The sequence below is a fragment of the Dromiciops gliroides genome, chromosome 3, assembly GCF_019393635.1.
Source record: "Dromiciops gliroides isolate mDroGli1 chromosome 3, mDroGli1.pri, whole genome shotgun sequence".
Lineage (NCBI taxonomy): Eukaryota > Metazoa > Chordata > Mammalia > Microbiotheria > Microbiotheriidae > Dromiciops > Dromiciops gliroides.
Window position 1 is genome coordinate 258,391,086 of NC_057863.1, and position 23,671 is coordinate 258,414,756.

Consider the following 23,671-nt stretch of genomic DNA (forward strand, 5'->3'; position numbering starts at 1 on the left):
GTCCACAAGTCTCTCATTGCTACAGGCTAAAATGTCCTTAGCTGCCAAAGTAATTTTCCTAAATTGAGATCTGAAAACTGTTCCTTATTCAATCAATTCCAGTGGTTTCTCCTAGTTCCTCTAGGATAAAATATAAACTTCTTTGTTTAGCTTTTAGGCCCCTACACAACGTGACCCTAAACCAATCTTTCCAACCTCCCCTTTCTCCACTCTGAGATCTGATCAAAATGGCCTTCTCTCAGTTCCTCACACAGAACACTCCATCCCACATTAATAGAATGCACTCTCTTTGTACATATATCTAGAAACATGCCTTTCTTCCATTAAGACAAAGTTCAAGCACCGTATTTTGCATCAAGCTTTCCCTGATGCTTCCAATTTCTAGTACCCTCTCTCTCAAACTACCATGTGTTTAACCCCTTTGTATATGTTTATGCTTATTAACTTTATGTTTATATTTATTATATATTATATATACTTGTCTTCTACCCAGTTAGAATGTAAACTCTTGCAAGTAAAGATGATTAGATTCTTTATGTTTGTATACCATGTGCCCAGCATATAGCAGGAGCCTGATAAATACTTGACTAATTACCAATATTGACCTCTTGATGAACCAGTTCAATTTTACACTATATTCTGCTCTTAAATACCTTGCTCCATTGTCTTATTACCAATCATCCCTTAACAAACCCCAACCCTAGATTACTCCCTTTCCTTCCTATACATATGCTTTGGAATGGAAATGGATGAAAACACAAAGCCACAATTTATGCTACCTAAATTCAACTGGGCTCTCACTATAGCAAGGTAATCCTTTCCTAATTCCTAATTCATTCACTATTCCATTCACTAAAGCAGCTGTTTCAAATCTTTTCTTCTCTCCTCAAGCCTCCCAAACCACTCCCTCAATCCACTATCTCTGCTGAGGACCTCACTTCATACTTTGAAGAAAAAAAAAAAAACCTGAGGCCATCCTCATGAGCCTGTGGGTGATACGGTAGATAGGCCTCAAGAAGGCCTAAATTCAAATGCAACCTCACACACTTAGAAGTTATATGATACTTGGCAAGTCACTTAACCACTGTCTGCCTCCATTTCCTGAATTGTAAAATGGGTATAATAATAATAATAATAGCACTTCCCTCACAGAGTTGTGAGCATCAAATTAAATAACATTTGTAAAAAGCACTTAGCACTTAGTACATGGTAAGCACATAATACATGTTTATTCCATCCTCCCTTCTAGAGTTCCCTCCCCTCCTTTCTCTCACATCCCTCCAAATATCTTCCCCTACTATCTCCTCTTTGATTCCTATCTCTAATGAGGTTGCCCTACTACTTTCCAGGGCCAACCCACATGTACCCTCGATATTCTGAATTCCTGACGTCTTTAGCAGATTATCTCACCTTAATCCTCACTCTCTTTTTAATTATCAATATCACTCTATCCTAATATTAATAACTAGTCAATAGCTCCTTTGTTAATGTCTACAAGCATGAACAAGTCCCCCAATTCTTTGTTTTTGTGGGGGGCAATGAGGGTTGAGTGACTTGCCCAGGGTCACACAACTATTAAGTGTCAAGTGTCTGAGGCCAAATTTGAACTCAGGTCCTCCTGAATCCAGGGCCAGTGCTTTATCCACTGCACCACCTAGCTGTCCCCGCCACAATTCTTAAAAAAGAAAAACCCACTCTAAATCCTACCATGACTGCCAGTTATTTTCCTATAATCTCTTTGTGTTCTCCACTAACATCCTTGAAAAAAGGCCACCCATATAAAAAAAGAAAAAAGCCACCTCTGACTATGTTGACACCATTTATCACCTTCTCCTCCTAGATACTATATTCTCTCTAGGGTTTTGTGACTACTCCCTCTTTGTTCTCCTACTTAGATTTCTGTTTATCCTCTGTCTTTCACTAGATCTTCATATGTTTATTTCCCTCTCAGGTTCTTTCTTGGTCTCACTTTTTCTTTACCCTGTTTCATTCTGTGATCTCATCAATTCCCATGGGTCTAATTATCATCTCTACACAGATGATTCCCAGATCTATTTACCTCTCCTATATTATTATCCTATATTAATACCTATACCTATTCACCTATCCTGAGCTCCACTTTCACAGCACCAATTGCCTGTTGAAATTTCAAATTCAGTATTCCATAGGTATCTCAAATTTAGTATAAAAAAATAAAATTAATTATTTCACTTTCCAAATTTTCCCCTCTTTTCAACCTCTCTATTACTATCCAGGAGAAAATTGATCTTCCAGTTACTCAGGTTCACAACCTCAATGTCATCCCCAATATCTATCTCTCAATCACACCACATATTCAAACAGTTACTAAATCTTTTCATTTCTTTCTCCACAATATCTGTTACATAATCTTCTTCTCTCCACTCATATGCCCACCCCCCTGGTTCAGACTCTCATCATATAGAACCTGTATTATCACTATAACCTTCATGCTTCAAGTTTTTCTTTATTCTAATCTATTCTCATACTCAGCTGCCAAAATGATTTTCCTAAAGTCTAGATCTGACCATGTCAAATACCCCTCCACTAGCCACATAAACTTCAATGACTTCCTATTACTTCCAGGATCAAAAATAATGGGGTTTTTTGAGATTTAAATCTCTTCATAGACTTTCCCCTTCTTACCTTTCCAATCTTCATATGTTCTACTCCCATATATTTAGAGAATTCCCAATTATCATTCCAAATACTCAAATGGCAAATGCTGGAGAGGCTACAGCAAAATAAGTACATTAATGTACTCTTGGCAAACCTGTAAATTGGTTCCGCCATTCTACAAAGTAATTTGGAACTCTGCATAAAACATAGTTTAGTAATCTAAACTATGATCCAGTGATAGCAATAATAGGCACATGCCCTGAAGAGATCAAAAAAAGAAGAAAAAGTCCTATACATACAAAAAGATTTGTAGCAGTTCTTTTTATAGTGGAAAAGAACAGAAATGTAAAGGGGTGCCCATCAAATCAGAGTAGCTGCACAAATTATGGCATTTGAATTGAATGGAACGTTATTGTCCTGATAGGAATGGCTTTAGAGAAAACTGAAACACTTGTAAAGTGAGCAGAATTGGGAGAACAATGTATATTGTCGCATCAATATTTTTGAGTGAACAGTTCCAAAAGACTTTAGAACTCTAATTTGATGATCAATAATAATTCCAAAAGATGAAAGCTAAAGAATGCAGACCACCTCAGATCAGAGAAGTAATGGACTAATATGAAGAATGAGAAACATATTTGTGGATATGGTTGGGTCTTAGAAGGTATAATGTTAAAAGTTTAGCCCCAAAGGATTATCCCTATAACATGATACAAACAAGAGTGGGTTACCCACTTGAATATCCACTAATTTTCTGCTTATGACCAAATTAGAGTACTTGTTATCTCCTGCTTCAGGCCCCTGAGAAATAAGTTTTTCTGGATCAGCAGACAAATAGGGAACTCTTCATCATCTCCCATTTCAAAAGTCACATATTAACTTTTAGGCTTACCCCAAACTTGTACATGGTTGCCATGAATGGTGACCAAGCATGCTCCAAGGAGTGGGCAGAAGGGTATCCCCTACATAAAAATGCAAAAGTACTAATTGCATAATTTTCAGACCGTACTATAATAAAAATAGTCATTAATGCAATTAGCATAAGCAAAAGATAGAAACCTAGATTGAAGCATAATTATGATATCCTAAATATTAATAAATCATAGGAACAACTAATAACTAATGAGAGTAATAAAAATGAGACAACATAAACAAATTTCTGGTATACAGCCAAAACAATCTCTGAAGAAAAATATATCTCTGAGAACATACTAGTGTTAAGTGAATCAATGAATTGAATATGTGATTTTTAAAAACCAAAGACAAACCCAAAGCACAAAAGAAAAAAATCTCAAAAATAAGAGGAAAAATAGATACAGTGAAAATCAAGACTACTATAGAATTGCTTTTGTTATTGTTCAGCCATTCAGTCATGTCCAAATTTTAGTGATTCCCATGGACCATAGCACACCAGGTTACTTCTATCCTTCACTGTCTCTCTGTTCAAGTTCATGTTTGTTATTTCCATGATATTATCCATCTATCTCATCCTCTGCCACCCCTTTTTCCTTTTGCCTTCAATTTTTTCCAACATGAGGGTTTTTCTAATAAGCCCCATCTTCTCATTATATGGCCAAAGTAAATGCTTTGAAACTTCAGCTTCACTATTTTACCTTCCAGTGAAGAGCCTGAATTAATTTATTTAAGCATTGGCTAATTCGACCTTATCACTTTACAGAACTGATACGACTAAAAAGCATATTTTTGACAAAACAAAGTTGATAAGTCTTTATCTAAACTGATCAAAAACATAAAAGAAAATAAAATTAATTAAATAAATATTACCAATGTGAAGTCATAGAAAAAGTTATCAGAACTTGCTGTACTCTTTTATACCAGCAAAACTGAAAATTTAAGAGAAATCAATGATTCTCAATAAAAATATGAAACAATGAGGCAGCTAGGTGGTGCAGTGCATAAAGCACTGGCCTTGGATTCAGAGGGACGTGAGTTCAAATCCAGCCTCAGACACTTGATACTTACTAGCTATGTGACCCTGGGCAAGTCACTTAACCCTCATTGCCTTGCAAAAAAAAAAGATAAAAATATGAAACAATCAAATTAACAGAATGTGAAATAAACTCCAGTGTTAGAAAATTAAATCTTACTAATTGCAAAGTGTGTTAAAATTATATCTTGTTCTGGTCCTCCTGATGATCCTCACCCTACCGCCTTCTAGTCAGGGTAATAGCAGAAAATAACAATGCAGAGGGCAGCCTAGACATCGCAAACAATCCCAAAGATTAAAGAAGTATAATTTACAAATTGTGTCATATATTAACCAAATACACATCCTAGTAATATGTGATAAATCAGCAGGTGCCATCTAGGCACTACTGTCAGGGTTCTGGTCCTGTGATATGTAAATTCCAGGCAAATTCTAAACTACATTTCCAGACCAGCAGAACATCAAAAGGGTGCTTATAACTTCAAGATGTAACTTTGAAATTTTACCAATAACTTTGAGATGATTTGGATATGTTCGTGAACTAACTCCAAGGTGGCACAGAAAAAAGCTGGTCTTCCCCGCCCCCCAAAAAAGAAAACCTATAAAAATGAGATCTCAAACTCCTGCCCCGTGAGTACTCTTCCATCTCCATTGGGTCCATGCTGCCTAGTGCTTCCATAGCTAATTCATGGTTGTGAGAATGATGTTCTTTGCCTCTCCCTTTCCCAATCCTCTTCCCCACACTGCCTCCATCCCTGTTCCCATGACATCTGTCTCTATATCCTTTTCACTACTTGTCTCTGTACACTCTGTGCCTAATTAGAATGTGATTGCCACCTCATTTCCCTCTACCAGTCATAGTCTTTCCCAGCAAGTACCAAAAAACCAGCAGTGCCTGCTCTCATTTCATAATTTTCTAACTTAGCAGTTCACAAAGGAATTATCAAAGGAAAAAAATCTCTGGTCAACATGAATTTACAAGTGAATTTATTTAAAGAATAATTAATGCCAAACTGTTTCACAAAACACTAACTTTTATGGCACAATTATTACCTGAATACCTAAATCAGAATCAAATAAAGGAAAGAGAACAATCAACTGACATCACTAATGGATAATTATTAAAAATATTGAAATGAAAAATTAGCAAAAATGCTACAGCAATATATTTACTAAATTGTTAACTGTGATCAACTTGAATTAATGTCAGAAAAGCAAGGATAGTTCAATATTAGGAAAGCAACATAATTTGTCTTATTAAAAGCAAAAAACGCAAGACACATGATTTTATCAATAGATATACATGAAACGTGATAAAACACAATGGAATTTCTATGTATTTATACTTTAAACCTTACGAAAGATAGATATACAAGTGCCATTTCCAATATCCCCTATTAAACAAAAACAAGAGTACTAGAAAGCAATTTGGCAGGAATTAGGTTTAGACCACTAACCTACACCAGGTACCATAATAAGTTCAAAATGAACATGTGACATGAGTATTAAAAATTTTAATATTAAATTTTTAAGATTTAGATAATAATATTCAGTACCTTCCATATCTATGAATATGGGAGAATGCTTAATCAAACAAAGGAGAGCTCTGTTCTTCTTGTTAGGAATTCTTAGGAGTCCTCCATTTCTCTAAAAATCCATTCTTTGCCCCTGTAAGATTATACACAGTTTGGCTGGGAAAGATATTCTTGATTGTAAGCCTAGATATTTTGTATTTTAGATTGTCATATTCTAGGCTCTCCCCCCACCCATAGTGGTAGCTGCTAAATTATGTCTGATGCTGGCTATTCTTCCTCAGTACATTAATTCTCTCTGTCTGCATTTTTTTTTAACCTGGAAGTACTTTTTGTGGGCTATAATCTACCAGGGAATTTTCATTTGGAGATATCTTTCACAGTGGAGTCTTGTTATTTTCACTTTGTCCTCTAAGCAATTTTCATTACTTCTCAAAATATAATATTCAATCTCTCTCTCTTCCTCTCCCTCTCTCTTCCCTTCCCCTCACTAGCAAGTCTCTGAGGCTAGATTTGAACTTTGGTCTTTCTGACTCTTAGTCACTATGCCACCTTTATCAAGTCATTTTTATCTCTTTTTAAACACTTCTTTTAGGAATTCTAATTGAAATTGTGTTCAAGTGATCTTCTTTGAGGATTTGCTTATAGATATATTGGAGTTGTTCTCTTCTTCCTAGTTTATGTTTTCAGTGTCCCTGTTACTATAGTATCTTTTATGCTAGGATTTATGTTGCTATTTATTCATTCCTCCAGCCTAACTTCCCAAACTGGGATTCTGATTTAGGAACAGGTTTGTATGGGTGTGGAAGGAATGCATGGGCCTTGTTTGGTCCTGCTTTCTATTCCCTGGATTACTGTATTTGCTTTCTCTGGATATTGAGAGCTGTGTTAAAGGATTTCAGGAATTTCTCTCAGGATGGGAAAAGCTTTCAAAGAGGCCAAGGTGTCTGATCAAAGTGAAGACTACTTGCTGCCTTCCTGGATTAAGCTGCGCAAGCTAATGACCCAAGACTGAGTCCAGGCAACACAACACCATTTTCCCCCAAGTTAAGTCTCCAGGAGACTGATGCTGGACCCAACCCCTGTCAACTGTAAGTTCAGAGTCACAGAACTGTAGGCTCTTCCTCGGAATGATTTCCCTGCCCTGACTATTCAGTTACAGGCTTCATAGTGGACTGGGTATTAGATTAATGCTTCTAGGTTAGAGCCGCAAAGATTTTCACCCTGGACACAGTCTCATGTCCATGACTTGTCTTCATTCTGATCTGACATGCCTAGAATCCATCCTGAGAGGAGGAGGTCATTAAGGGAGACCTGACATGATAGGTCCCTTCCTAGATCCACACTAGATCTTTGGCACAGATCGAGCATGTGAGTGAGAAAGCGGCCATTTGACACCTGTTCTCTTTCCTGAACATCAGGCCTATCTGTGCTAGAACTGAAACCTGTTCTTGCTCTTATTACATAGCCCTAGTTTAATCTTTTCATTAGATGGCACCCCATAGCGCTCTCCTGGCTAGACTCCATCCCGAGTGTCCACAGTTGTCTGTCCTATGCTAACAAAGCCTAGAAAATCGACTCACTGTGATTTTTTCCTTGTGTTTACCAGTTGGGACTGGGTCTTGTATTTTTCTAGTTCTTTCTGGAGTAGTTATATTCATAAGGTTTGGAGAGGGAGAACATGGAGAATTGCATTGTACTACTTTCAACATTGTATTGATATCTATTTTTGAAGATCTCCCAACAATTGCTATTTTTTATTCACATTATCTTTACCAATTCGATGGTCATAAGATGGAACTTCACAGTTACTTTAATTTGAGTTCCTCTAATTATTAGTGTTATTTCTAAGTTGTTTATAGCTTACATTTCTTCTTTTGCAAATTATCTTTTGAATATTTAATAATTAGGGAATGAGTCTTATGTATTTAAATCAATTCCTCATATATCTTGGAAGCAGACCTTTTTCAGAGAAACTGACTTTTTTCCCCATTTAAATGGTTCCCTTCTATTAATTACATTGTTTTTGTTCTTATAAAAACTCATCAATTTCATGTAATCAAATTATTCATAAAAACCTATCTCGACTTAGGTTAAACCTATCTCTATTTATTGAGTCATTCATTTTCCCTAATCCAAAATTGCAAAAGGTATTTCCTTCCCTGCTCTTCTTATGATTTGACTTTAGACAGTGTCATTTGCAACTTAACTTGGTATATGGTGTCAAATACTGGTCTAAAACTAATTTCTGCCAAACTGCTTTTTAGTTATTATGGAATTTTTATCAATTAGTGAGCCCTTCCCATAGTAATTATGGTATAAAGGGTTTTTTAATGCTGTGCTACCATAGTCATTTCTCTATGTTGGCTCCATTGATTGACCTTTCTACTTTTTGACCAATAACAAGTAAATATTTTTATAACTCCTTTACAGATAATTCGAGTTCTGGTACTGCTAGGGCACCTTCCTTCCCACTTTTTTTTTATCATTTCACTTGAGTTTCTAGGTCTTTTGTTCCTCCAGGTTAATTCTGTTATTATTTTTTCCAGCTATATAAAATAATCCTTTGGTAGTCTGATTGCTAAGGCACTAAATAAGTAAACTAACTTAAATAGTATTCTAATTTTTAGTAAATTAAGAGGGCCTGATTATGAGTAATTCTTCAATTACATGGAGATATATTTATGTAAATTGTATTTCATAGTTGTGTTCATATAGTTCATGTTTGTATCTTAGTAAGTAAAATTTCCAGTATTTTATATATTTCATTGTTACTTTGAAAGTAATTTCTCTTTTTATCTATTCCTGCTAAGTTTTGTTAATGTGCATGAAGGCTGATTGTTTGCAGAGATTTATTTTATAACCTGCTATTCTGGAAGTTATTGTTTCAAATGATTTCAGTTGAATCTATAGGGTTCTTTAAATAGGCCATCTGCAAAAAAAAAAAAGCAAGAATTTTGCTTTCCCTTTGCCTATGGTTAATATCCATCAGTTTATTTTTCTTGATTCTTTGCTATAGCTATTAATGACATCAAACAACTATAGCGATAACAGACATCTTGCTTTACCTTTGTTCTTACTGGAATAGCCTTTAGATTTCTCTATTACATATAATATCAGTCCTTAGTGTTATGTAGATACTATTTGCCAACAAGAGTCTTATATCTTAACAAAAGCTTTTCAGCATCTATTGAAAATGTCATGTGATTTTCTTTTGTTTATATTATTAATATGACCTATCGTATTGATAGTTTTCCTCACATTGAATCAACCTTGAATTCCTAATATAAATTCAACCAAATCATACTGTATAGTTTTTTAAAATATATTATTGTAACTGTTGTGGGATTATTTTTTAAATGTTTTTACATCACTAGAGATATTCATTTATATTTATATTTTTAATCACCAAGGATATTGATGTATATTTTCATTTTTTGCTTTGTCTCTCCAATTTATGTATCAAGATCATATTTTGATCATAGGAGGCATTTGGTGAAATCCCTTATTTGTCTCTTTTTAAAATTTACTTATTTATTTATTTATTCATATTTATATATTTGTTTTGTTTTGTTTTCTTTGTATTTCTTTTATTTTCCATTTATATGTAAGGGTAGTTTTCAACATTCATTTTCATAAGATTTAGAGTTCCAAATTTTTCTCCCTCCCTCCCTTTCCTCCCCCCTCCACAAGATCACATTCAGGTTATATATGTACAATCCACAAGTGTTCTTTTTATCAGCTCTTTCTATAGGGGTGCATAGTAAGCTTCCTCATTAGTTCCTTGGATCATTGCACTGCTGAGAGTAGTTAAGTCATTCACAATTGCTCCTTGAACAATACTGCTGTCACTACGCAGAGTGTCCTCTCAGCTCTGCTCACTTCACTATACATCCATGTTCATTAGTCTTTCAAGGTTTTTCTGGGATCATCCTGTTTGTCATTTCCTGTAGCACAAGTCCATTCCACTACAATCATATAACACAGCTTTTTCCATCATTCCTCAATTGATGGACATTCCCTTGATTCTCAATTCTTAGCCTCCACCAAGAGTTGCTATAAATATTTTTTGTACAATTTTTCCCCCTTTTCTCTTTTTCATGATTACTATTTTTTTTGTGGGGCAATGGGGGTTAAGTGACTTGCCCAGGGTCACACAGCCAGTAAGTGTCAAGTGTCTGAGGCCGAACCCGAACTCAGGTATTCCTGAATCCAGGGCCGGTACCCCATCCACTGCGCCACCTAGCTGCCCCTCATGATTACTATTAACTGTTTCCCTTCCATCCTATTCCCTTGCCCATAATATTTATTCTATTATCCATCTTCTTTCATCCTATCACTCTTCAAAAGGGATTTGCCTCTGTCTGTCCCCTCCCCCACTCTGCCCTTCCTTCTTTTGCCCCTCTCTCTTTATCCCCTTCCCCTCCTATTTTCCAGAAAGGTTATAGAGATTACTCCACCCAATTGAGTGTGTCCATTATTCCCTCCTTGAGCCAATTCTAATGAGATTGAGTTCTATGAGCCAATTTTGATGAGTGTTAGGCTCATTTACTGCCCAGATTAAATAGATTGCTCCACCCAGTTTGGTGTGTCTGTTAGTCCCTCCTTGAGGCAGCTCTGATGAGTTTAAGATCTTTGAGCCTTTTATGATGAGTGTAAAATTCATTTACTGTCCTGATCCTCTCCCATCTCTTCCCCCACTCCATAAGCCTTTTCCTGTTACTTTCATGTAGGATTTCACTTCTGCCCTTCCCCCTCCCCCCAGTGAATTCCTTTCACCCCTCAATTTAACCCTAAAGATGTTATCATCTAGCTAAGTGACACAGTGGACAAATCATCACCCCTGAACCCAGGGGGATCCCAGTCAAAACTTGGCCTCAGATACAAGACAGTAGCCCACTGTAGGACCCCAGATATGTCCCCCAGCTCCAATTTTTTTTTTTATGGTTCTTTAGGGTCTTGTATTTGAAAGTCAAATTTGCCATTCAGTTCAGGTCTTTTCATCACAAATATCTGAAAGTCTTCTTTTTCATTAAAGTCCCATCTTTTCCACTGAAATATAATGCTGAGTTTTGCTGGGTAGGTGATTCTTGGTTGTAATCCCGTTTCCTTTGCCCTTGGAATATCATATTCCATGCCCTCCAGTCCTTTAATGTAGAAGCTGCTAGATCTTGTGCTATCCTGACTGGGGCTCCACAGTACTTGAATTCTTTCTTTTTGGCAGCTTACAATATTTTCTCCTTGACCTGAGAGCTCTGGAATTTGGCTATAATATTCCTAGGAGTTTTCTTTTGGGGATCTCTTTCTGGATGTGATCGGTGGATTCTTTGAATTTCTATTTTACCTTCTGCTTCTAGAATTTCAGGGCAATTTTCCCTGAGAATATCTTGGAAGATGGTGTCTAAGCTCTTTCCTTGATCATGGTTTTCAGGTAGACCAATAATTTTCAAATTATCTCTCCTGGACCTATTTTCCAGGTCAGCAGTTTTTCCCAGAAGATATTTCACATTGCCCTCTATTTTTTTATTCATTTGGATTTGCTTTATTGTGTCTTGGTTTCTCATAAAGTCACTGGCTTCCATTTGTTCAATCCTAATTCTTAGGCAATTATTTTCATCAGAGAGCTTTTGTACCTCCTTTTCCATTTGACTTTTCAAGCTGTTGACTTTTTTCTCATGTCTTTCCTGCACCACCCTCATTTCTCTTTCCATTTTTTCCTCTACCTCTCTAATTTTATCTTCAAAGTCCTTTTTGAGCACCTCTATGGCCTGAGACCAATTCATATTTTTCTTTTCTTGGAAGCTTTAGATATAGGGGCCCTCATGTTGACATCTTCCTCTGAGGGTGCCCCTTTGTCTTCCTTGTTACTGAAGAAACTTTCTACGGTCCTCAACTTTCTCTGTTGGCTTATCTTGCTTTTCTTTTACTTGACTTTTAGCTTCTTAAAGTGGGGCATTATTTCCAGGCTGCAGTATCCCAAGCTTAAGAAGTCCCAGGTGGTATGATTTAAGGAGAATCAGGTTCTTCCCTCGCCTGGCCTGTTTCCTGGTCCTAGATGACCCCAGACCAACTTGCTAATCAGCCAGCTTTGTGTGTTGTGGTTGTTAGCTCCTATGAGCCTGTGCCCCTCCCCCACCTGGGCCACTTCTACTCGAGCCTACCACCTGGTTCTCAGTAGGGGTGTAGAATCCAAGTTCTGCCTTAGCACCAGCATAGACCCCTGTAGTCTCTCCCCTGCCCAGGGCTCATCCCACTCACCAGACTGTGAGCTTAGCTCCAGATGACACTGGTGCTTCAGCTGATTCAGAGGCTCTGGGGGTCTCCTTCTCTGGTGAGGACTTCCTGAGACTGGATCTGTGTCAGGATGACCGTGGGGTTGGGCCCGACTCCTGTATCAGCACAGCAGCTCCCTCCTTCTGACCTTCCAAGCCGTTCTTGGTTAGAAGGTGATTTCAGCACATTCTTCTGTGAGTTTTACTGCTCTGGGCATTTCCCTATAACCTTGTTTGGATGTTTTTTGGATCGATCGTGTCATGAGTTCGGGAGCTCACTGCCTTTCCTCCGCCATCTTAGCTCTACCCTGGAAGTCTTTATTTGTCTCTTTTTGCAGATTATATAATATTCTTGTTATATTATTAATAGTAAAGGACATGTTTAACATACTCTTTTCTTTGTGAGATTTTTTTTTTTAGGCCATAACACAGTTAATTTTTGTAAAGATGTCATGCACAGCGGAGAAACATGTATATTCCTTTCATTTCACGTTCAGTAATCACTCCAAGTCTATCATATTTAATTTTACTAAATTCCTTAACTTCTTTCTCATTACCATTAGATTTGTGTAAACCTGAAAGAGGTAAACTGAGGCTCCCAACAATTATAGTTTTAGTTTCTATTTCTCACTGTAAATTGGTTAAATTTAAGTATTTAGATGCTATATCATTACATACAAATGCAGGTATTAGATTTTGATATTAATTTATTCTATATGGTGCCTATAAGCATAATGTAATTTTGCCACTTATCTCTTCTAACCATGTTTATATTACTGTTTCTTTATCTACCTATTTATTTATTTATTTTGTCTATATATTATTACTTTATCTAAGATTATGATTATCACTTCTACCTTTTTTAGTTCACCTAAAGCAATGATTCTTCACCACCCATTTATTTTAATTCTAGGAATCCCTTTTTTTCAGGTGTGCTTTCTGTAAACACCATATGTTTGGTTGAATTTTACTTTCTAATCCATATGACTGCCCTCTTTCAATGTATAGGTAAATTTATTCCATTTTCATTTGTGGCTATTATTGTTAATTCTGTCTTGCCCTCTATCCTATTCTCTTACAATTTCCCTCTCTTTTTCCCTAATTTACAAAAAAGAAGCAAAAAGCAGATAAAGGTAATAAGAGACAATGTAGTCAATATCGGCAAGTAATCTGCTTCCACTCTACTACAGCTTTTTCCTTCCCCTCACCCATACCCCAGTGATTTTCATCCTTTATTTCTTTCCTTTTAATTCCCATTCCAAAATTAGATTTTGTTTTACTCATCACTAATCCCCCTTTATTCTACACCCTCTATTAATGCCTCCTCCCTGTTCCTCCCTGTTTTCCTATAAATTTTTAATGTTTTTCTATACCAAACAGTGTGTTTGTGTGTATTCAACCCTCCTTTGACTATTTCATATGGAAGTGCACTTCATTTGATATCTGTTTCCTTCACCCTTTTCTCCATGTTTTTATAGACTAAATTCAACCACCCCTCTTTCTTCGCTAGTGTATTATTTTCTGCTCTGTTTTCTTTTTCTATTTGATTATCAAAACAAAATAAAACCACATGAGACCATCTATCTTCTTTAACTCTCTCTATTATCCTAGAAAACATTATGATTCTGAGGGAACACTTGCTTATTCCCTCCCTACTAATATGTAAATCCTTCCTTATCATATAATTTCTCCCAATTGTTCAAATGTATTTATCTTTCTTGCTTTCTCTTGAATCCTATATTTACATTTCTAATATTCTATCCAGGTTTTGTATTTTCATCAGAAATGCTTAGAAGTCCTCTTTCATTAAAGGTTCATTTTTGACTGATAAGATTATATTCTCTTTTGCTGAGTAATTTATTCTTTGTTGTAAGACTGGCTTTTGCCTTTTGAGAAATTATACTAAAGGCTTTCCTTCTCTTTAAAGTAATAGCTGCCAAATCTTGTGTGATGCGCAATTTGTATCTTTGACACTTGAACTCTTTTTTTCTAGCTATTCATATTTTATTTTCTTTAACCTGAAAAGAATCTGTTTCTGGCTATGACCTTCAGGATGTAGAGGAAAATCATATTAACTTTTTAAAGTTACTGTATTATATTAATTGAGATTAAAGTTTCTTTCTCTGAGAAGGAAAACTCAAGTTTCCTTTTCTACATTTTTTTTCTCCTTTTGCTACTTTTGTGTTATTCCAATTTTCTTTTTTTTTAATTTTTAGCTTTCTCTATTTGTGTGGTCCTGTTTACATTCTAAGTAAACTATAACCTCTGATAAGCATTGTAACATATTTTTCATTGAATTTGCACAACTCTGTATTAAGGAAATCACCAGGATCTCTGATGCAATGTTTTGTAGGTTTGGGACTATATGATGTCTGTGTCACACTGACTGTTTTGAGGCTCTTTTGTACATGATACTGATGAAGCAAATGAAAGAAAACTGCTCATAGATACCTGGGAGTAGAGAGCATCCAAGCTAATTTACTGAAGACAATACGTTTGTGAGCCAAGGGTAAAGTACAGAAAGGAAGAATGAGCCTATAGAAGCCATTGCTAGAAGCATATGCCCATACCTCCCCTGGAAAGTTATGTGGACTTTAAAGACATTTCTTCAGGCTTTGAGAGTATCAGTAGCTAGTGATAAATCCTTTAAAGGAAGCAGCTGATAAGATGATTCAAGACCCTCCCTTCAAGTCCATCCTCAAAGCAGGGAGAAATGTTGAATCCTATGAGGTCCAGTGGGAGCAACTCAGAACAGGCAAGGGCAAACAAAGTTATGGCCTGAGGGATTCTGGACAGGAGGCAAAAGCTGGCAATGAAGAATGGATCTAATCCTTTAAAGGCACCAGGAGCACTAAGGAAGGACCTGAGGCAAAGATGAAGGCCACAGAAAGGCAACCAAAAGCCAGAGACAATTCTCTGAAAAGTACCAAAAGTGAAGAATCCACAAGCTGGTGCCTGGATGAAGGACTGATGTCAGGCTACCTGGAAAGTCTCCAATACCAACATACATTGCAGAATTTGAGAAGAGAAACAAATTATTAAAAGAACTCAGTAAGACCTTCCAAGTTAAATCTATGTATCTTTTAATATTCTATTTCTTCATGTAATGATTGGAATGATGCCACCTACTGGAGACTTGCTGTGGGAAAGCTCCGCCATGAGGAAAATGCCTCAGAGGGCAAGGCCATGTGGCTTTTCCTTGGCGTCAGGAAATGACATTTGCTACCAGCCAATCAACTTGAGGAACCTCCTATTTTCTGGGAGGAGACAGGAAGGAGGAAAGAGAGCCTGCGCGGAGAGCTCTCGCTCTTTTGGGTTCCTGACTTGATGGTGGTGGTGGTGGCAGAGGACTTCACAGGAAATTTGAGGAAAGATAGGAATGCCAGGCTGTTGGAATTCTGTTCTCAATCTTTTTCTTTCTATTTTCCAATAAACCCTTAAAAACCTAAACTCGTTTTATCAGTGATTTTAGTCAGTTTCCCCCAAAACTGGGGGGAACAGATTAGAATCCACATTTAGAATCTTAAATTACACATTCAATGAAAAGTTTTTCATAAGAAGGACAAAGAAAAATATGTTAGAAAATATGCCTCAGAAGTAAGAAATGAAAGAAGCCAAAAGCTTATACACAATGAATGCTTTCTTTAAGAAAAGATCTGAAATTAAAAATTAAAATAAAATTAAAAAAATAAAAGATCTGGAAAGTGCTCCATACAGCAAGCATTAAACAGGATCATAAAAAAATATTATAACTTAATAGACAAAATATGACTAATTGCTGATGTGGGAGTCATTTCCAAATTGTTTAATCATGTATAGTTAGATGATTTGCTTGTTAGAGGAAAGATCAAAATCAATACCAAATAAGAAGAAAAACACAAATGGAAAAATAAAGTTGGAAAGATATTAATTGCAACTAAAGTACAACCCAAACTATTCAGACAAGTTATTAATGCAAAAATAAATGTATAATGAAAGAAAATAATCACCAAAGGAAACTATCACTATTTCCTAAGAATGTTTAACTGATATAATAATAATAATAAAGTATCATTTATACAGTTTCTACTATGTGCCAGGTACTGTGCTAAATGCTTAATACTAACTTATTTGATTCTCACAACAACCCTGGGAAGTGGGTACTTTTATTATCACCATTTTAAAGTTGAGGAAACTGAAGCAAACAGAAGTCAAGTGACTTTGCCAACGTCACACAGCAAGTCTAAGACTGGATTTGAACTCAGGTCATCTTGACTTTAGGCTCAGTGCTCTATCTACTCTATCACCTAACTACCTCCTTCTAGTCTTAAATCATTGGCCAGAACCTTGAGACCAAAGAGTCTAGCAATTTCCCTATCTAGCAAACATTTTATCTCCTTGGAAAAGAGAGAAATGGGGTAGCTAAAGCCAACAATTTATAATATAGATTTCCTTATAAAATCTCACAGATGAAGATAGCAGAAGAGTATAAACAATATGATCCAATAAAATAGCTGATAGTGGTGGAAGAGGAAAAGATTTATAAGAGAACACATTAAGCTTAATCATTAGGATATAGTTTGGTTCAGTGGGAGGAGAAATTGCATTTAGAGCCAGGACTGGGTATGATTACTCAGCTGTTGCTTGCTACCTATGTGATCCCTCTGGACCTCAGTTTCCTCATGTGTAAAAAATGAGGTGGTTTGAATCATATTTATGTATAGGGGAAGAATTTATGAATAAGTAAGACATAGAAACCATTGTGAAATGTAAACTGGATAATTTAGATTACATTTATGTATACATACTGAGTTAGAGATTCCTACAGGACATTTAGTTTGAAAAACCCAATATTCAAGATGGGGGATCACAAGAGAGGTTAGGGCTAAAGATATACATATATTCACATATACAGACAAATATATATACACATATATACATATTAAAAAGTCCAATTTTCAAGATGGGACCTCATAAGAGAGGTTAAGACTGGACATATATACACACATGAATATACATATATGTATGCATGTGTATATATCTATATCTATCTATACATATCTACAGTCCTAACCTCTTTCATGACTTCCAGTCTTAAATATTGGACTTTTCAAACTGAATGTCCTATAGGCATCTCAAACTCAATGTGTCCAAAATGAGACTAATTATCTTTCTACAGAAATCCTCCTTTCTTCACAATTTCCCTATTACCATATAGGGCACATCTTCCCAGTCACCCAGACTTTCAATCTCCATTATCTTTGACTCCTCACTCCATACATCAAATGTTGCCAAATCTTATCATTTCTACCTTCACAATATCATATGTATGTATGTGTATATATACATATATATATGCACATACACATATGCACATATTCACAACTAGGATACTGTACTAGCCTTCTGGTTGGTTTTCTTGACTCTGGTCTTTCCTCACTCCAGTCCATTCTCCAGTCAGCTGCCAAAGTGATCTTTCAAAAAATCAAAGTGAACTTTATACCCCTCAAATTGATAAAACTAACAAAAAGGGGAAATGACAAATGTTGGAGGGGCTATGGGGAAAAACAGATACACTATTCCACTGTTGATGGAGCTGAGAATTGGTCCAGGCATTCTAGAAAACAATTTGGAGCTATGTCTCAAAAGTCACTAAACTGTGCAGACCTTTTGATCCAGTTGTACCTCTAATAGTTCTATGCTCCAAAGAGATCAAAGAAGAAAATGACACATCTTTTTGTGGTGGCAAATAATTAGAAAGAAAAAGGGGTACCCATCAATTGGGGAATGGCTTAACAAATTATGGTATGTATTTACATACCATATTTATATTTAAGGGAATACTACCATGCTACAAGAAATAATCCAGGAGAACAATTTATACAGTGACAACAAACTTATAAAGACACACAATAATAAAAGACTTAAGAACTCCAAAAAAAACGGTAAAAGTGATCTTTCAAATGACAGGTTTTCCCATGCTACCTCCTTACTCAATAAATTACAGTAGCTTTTTATTACCACCAAGATGAAATATAAAATCCTCTATTTGACATTTTACATCCCTTACAAACTAGTCCTTTCCTACCTTTCCAGTCTTCTTATACTTTACTCCCTTCTACATACACTGGACGTTGGCCTCCTTGTTGTCCTTGCACAGAATATTCCATTTCCAAAATCCATGTCTTTTCACTGGTTATTCCCCATACCAACAATTATCTACCTTCTAACCTTAGCCTTTTGGCTTCCTTCAAAACTCAGCTAAAATCCTATCGTCTGCAAAAGGCCTTTTCTGGTCTTCTCACTCACTCCTCCCTCCAGTGCCTTTCCTCTGAGGTTACCTTCCATGTATGATGTACCTATCTTGTGTATATGTAGTTGTTTGCATGTGGTTTTCCCTATTAGAATGTGAGCTTCTTCAAAGCAGAGAACATGGATTTGCCATTCTTAAAATTACCATAACTTAGAATAATTCCAGGAACATAGTAACTGCTTAAGAAATACTTATGAACTTACTATTAGGAGGTGTGGGAATATTAATATTTTATCATCTATAAAAAATATGTTTGGAAAGAAACAATAGTGGAACAATACTAGTTATTCTGAAATCTGAAATTAGAACATCATGAAATCTGACATTAAATATCATTTTTGTTCAGTGGAAACAAGCAAAGAAATTCTTTTTCAAAAAGAAGAGACATGACTTCAATAATCTTTGTCATGCCTTTTCATTAAGTCATCTATTTAGAGACATAGATTACTAATTTTTTTTAAATTTTCTAGTGTGTTTTTCTGAAGACATAGTGGCATCAACTTCAAAGGGCCAATCTTATGCAAATACAAGGATATTAAATGTGTATAAACATCATTTGGGAAAAAAATCGCTCAAAGCAAACAAATTTGTTAAACGAGAAAATGGGGAAGGCTAATTGAGTAAGGAATATAATCACATAGTCAAACATCAATATTTATCACTTAAAATGAGCATCCTAGGGTATCTCTATGAAACTAAGTATATTTTACATGTGTTTATACCTCAAAATAATATGAAGTAATGATATGTTTCAAATATTACAATATATCATTTAATTTAAATAAATAATTTATCATAGTTTAATTTTAACAAAAGTCATTTCTTCATGGGATATTAACCCCCAAAATTATATGTTCCTCTCCCTGTTCGACTTCTCTATGATATCCTGAATAAGACACCCTCTCTTAGGAATATGATACCTCTCCAGATCCATATCTTAACTAAATTCTATCCTTTCTTGTTCTCATTGAACAAAGACAAGATATGGTAAATGAGAAAGACAAATATCCTATATGAAGTTACCTTTTTTATTCTAGAAATTTTAATTTGTTGGAAATGTGTTGACAAATAGTGGGTAGAATTTTTCCAGAAACACAATCATGAATATAAACAAGATAAAGATGAAAAAAGAAACAAGATGAAAATAAAGCTACTTCAAGTGCAAATTTTGGCAACATTTATCTCATAAACAATTTTATTAATGCAAGAACTGTCAATATTGGTTATAAAATCTCCAGGCTACTCACATTTCAGGAAAGACCTAAAGATATTTCATTCTATGCCTCTTTTCAAAACGATAACTCTTAAAGGTATTTTTTGATGAAAATGCATCTTTCTAATAATTATACCTTGTCAGTCCCCATATACAACTCCCACACATCTTCTGCAGAGAGCTGCTGTGTTGATTGGTGACTGGATATTTTCTTAAAGATTTAGTTATTTTTTTTCCTTCAAATAATGTGATGGTTCAATCAGTTAACTGCATAATCTTATGATTGCGTTATTTGTCACAGGGTGGCACAATTGTCCATGAATATGTGTATGGTGAAGAAATGGGGGCTTTGTTCGGTATGATATATATTGGTCAACACAAGTTTGCTGAAATGTTGACTCCACTTAAGTGGGGGAGGGGAGGGCAGAACTGTGAAGAAGAGAATTTAAATTTAGCCAATAGCACAAAATTCTCGAGTCATATATATTCAAAGGAGCAGTAATTATACAAGCAAAAAATACTTGGAGATTTAAAGAAATTCTCTGTTAAATTTGCTTCTCGTCTGGTAGAGGAGAGTCTGCGTTCCAAACTATTAACCTTTCCCGGAATCAAACAGCCTTCACAACTCCTCTGCGCAACTTTTCACAGAATTAACTGCAATTGCCAATGAAGCCCTTACCTTACACTTCTGCATCTCCTTTGCTTTTTTGGTCTTGTTGGAAGGGGGAAAAATCTGCAGGCAGCTCAGATCTGCATCACAAGAAAGATTTACGGGACTTCTTTTGATGATCCCCACCAACACCACCACCGCACCCCCATTCCCTTTCCACCTCCCCCTTTCTCCTTCCCCGCTGCTTTTCAGAGTAGGGAGGAGGGGCAAAGAACCGTGATGCAGCAAAGGAAAACTGATATCTAAGACAGTGTTTGAGGAAATGAATGCTCGTGTCCTTGTGTGGGCGTCCCAGTCCCTGTTTTATCCCTATCTATAGCCATGTCCACTCTACCAATCTCCCTCTCTCTTAGAATGAACAAGACCGCTGCAATGTGAAATAGAGGAAGAGCCAGGAACTATCTACAATTGTTCGAGTTTTATAGCCAGGAGTAAAGGGTATTATCCTACAAAACTACCTAGCCATTTAAACAAATGGAACTTTCTCATAACCCCTTAGGTGAAAGGAAAAATGAAAAACAATGAGGATATATTCTAACCCCTTTTTCAGGTATTGCTGCATTTTTTCTTCCTGCCCATGATTCCAAAGTTAACTTTGAAGATACAAATATAGATCAGTTGAACCCCGTTACAGTATCTTCATGCTACCAGAGTTTTCCTTTGTGGAAATTAGTCAATTTTTCTCCCATCAAACCTGCAGCCAAACAAATGCGCCTAAATAATAAAAGTGGGAGCTAGAAAGCTAGTTGAAAAGTCTCTGGAGAAATCTCGGTCTTCACAGAAGGACATATTTAAAACATCATAGAAATAGTAGCTATCTGCTTTTAAGATGTCCAGAAGACTGTCCCCTGTGCCACGTCCTCCCATACGTCATTCCATTTTTTTAAAGTATGTATTCATTAATCACTGTCCATATTTCCAAATGTTATTTTTGAACTTTATGCTTAAACATAGGAAAGAAAGCACGGACTTGTGAATAGAGAACATCAGAAGCATCAGAACTCGGAAGGCCTGGGTTAAAGTACCACCTATGACCCATACTTTCTGTGTGACCTTAGGCTAGTCACTTTACCTCTCATTGTTCTAGGCAACCCTGGTGCTATAAGTTGCATTAAGAGTTAACATGAGTCTTTAGAAGAAGATTCCTTATCTGTAGTTTTCTACATCAATGCAACATATGTACAAAGTCTTTTGTGGTTATTATTTTTTAGACTTGCTGGGTGTGTGCCTCTAGGAGGGGAAAAAAAGTTCTGATGTAAAGCAAAATATGCAAATTAGTTATCAGACAGTTTTCAAAAGAGTTATCATCAGTTTTAAAAAGAATTACAAAACAAACTCTCAAAAGAATTACATAAATATATGAAAGATTGCACCAAATCAAAGCAACTTTGAAGTTTAACCTCATGCCACACAAATTGGCCAAGATGATAAAAAGTGCAAATAGTCCATGAAGGGATTGTGGAAGATAAGCTTTTGGTAGAGGTGTGAATCAGTCCAACCACTATGGAAAAGAAATTTGAAATTCTGCTAAGAAAATGAGCAAAATGTCCATGCTCTTTACGCTAGTCTTTCTCTTACAGGGAACTCCTAGGGAGGAAACTTCCTCTGCCAATGGAGGGTAATACGTTCTCTGAAACTTGGAGTTTATAGCAGCATTTTTTGCAGTAATGAAGACTCAGAAACAAAAGAATACAAAGAAATGTAAAAAGACATAAAAACTGATGCAAAGCAAAATAATGCTAGGAAAACAAAATTACTAGGATAATAAAATTACGACAATGAAAATGGGAAGAACAGCAACAAATTGAAACAATGGTATACAATTATACTTACTATGATAAACCTCACAAGAGAGAAATTAATAATGTACCTCACTTCTTTACACAGATAGGGGACTATGTTTGTGGAATACTACATATAATGTTTGACTAGACTGTTCCTTAGTTTTGCTGAACTGCTTTTTTCTTTCCTCTTTTTTATCTTTTGTATTAAGGGATGGCTTTCTGGATGGGGAAGGGGAGGAATATATTGAGAAATTAATGGTATAAAAACATAGGATATCAATGGAAATAAAATAAAACTTATGTGTGAAGGGAAAGGGAAACACCTGCACTGTAGGAGGAAAAATGAAAAACAATGAGGATATATTCTCAGAAAAATTGTTAGATATAGCATCACAACAGAGAAGAAAAAGACAGAAAGAAATGGGATGAATATTTAGGAAGGGTACTGTGAATTTTAAATAGTCTGATGAATAACAACTATAATAATAAGCAGGTAATTACCCTGAAGAATATTAAATATTCATATTATTTCATCACTTGGAGTTTGTGAGGTAGCCTTCTTTCTTGGGGAGATAAAATGTTAAATGTTCAGATTCATTCAGGAGGTAGGATGTGGCCACCTAAGCTATCCCCAGAAAAAATTTTGAAAGTGAGAAAATTTGTATTCAGTGTTCCCTACCTCTTTCAGTGCTTCTCTCCAAATGCTACAAGTCCCCTACTTGGCAAACCTCTCCTCTTTCTGGTACCCTATCATAACCTTTATCAGGTTGTGTCCATTTTCCTTACTTCTGCACATCACTAACCCTATTTTTATGTGATTCACTAAATAAAATGCAAATATACCTAGAAGGGATAGTACATTAAGGTATGATTATCTTTTTGTTTTTGTTTTGTTTTTGAAGGGCAATGAAGGTTAAGTGACTTGCCCGGGGTCACACAGCTAGTAAGTGTCAAGTGTGTGAGGCTGGATTTGAACTCAGGTCCTCCTGAATCCAGGGCTGATGCTCTATCCGCTGTACCACCTAGCTGCCCCCTAAGGTATTATTATCTTAATGCAAGGCCTTAGTTTAAATGAGTTTTGGATTGGCTATGTTTTTAATTTAAGTCACCAAACTACTTCTGAAGGAATGGGAGTTTTCTGATTAAGGGAAGTATCTAGAAAAAATCCACTACCTAAGTAAGCCAGGTAGAAAATTACAGCATTAAAGATCTGAAAAGGGCCTTGGAGATCACTTGATACAACTTCAGAGGATGACAAACTCTCAGAATGGGAAGCAAATTCAGAAACTATCTAGAGCAAACACTTTAAAATGTTGTAGAGAG

The 23,671-nt window shown here is 35.9% G+C and overlaps 1 protein-coding gene across 1 annotated transcript in view; it reads right to left on the minus strand.

Moving 5' to 3' along the window:
- The window catches only part of B3GALT5 (beta-1,3-galactosyltransferase 5), a 46,824-nt gene extending 26,130 nt beyond the window's left edge, over positions 1 to 20,694 (minus strand). The window contains exon 1 of the mRNA XM_043996428.1: positions 20,574 to 20,694. The gene's annotated coding sequence lies outside the window, so the exon portion shown is untranslated. The remainder of the gene's footprint in view (positions 1 to 20,573) is intronic.
- Positions 20,695 to 23,671: the final 2,977 nt, after the last annotated feature.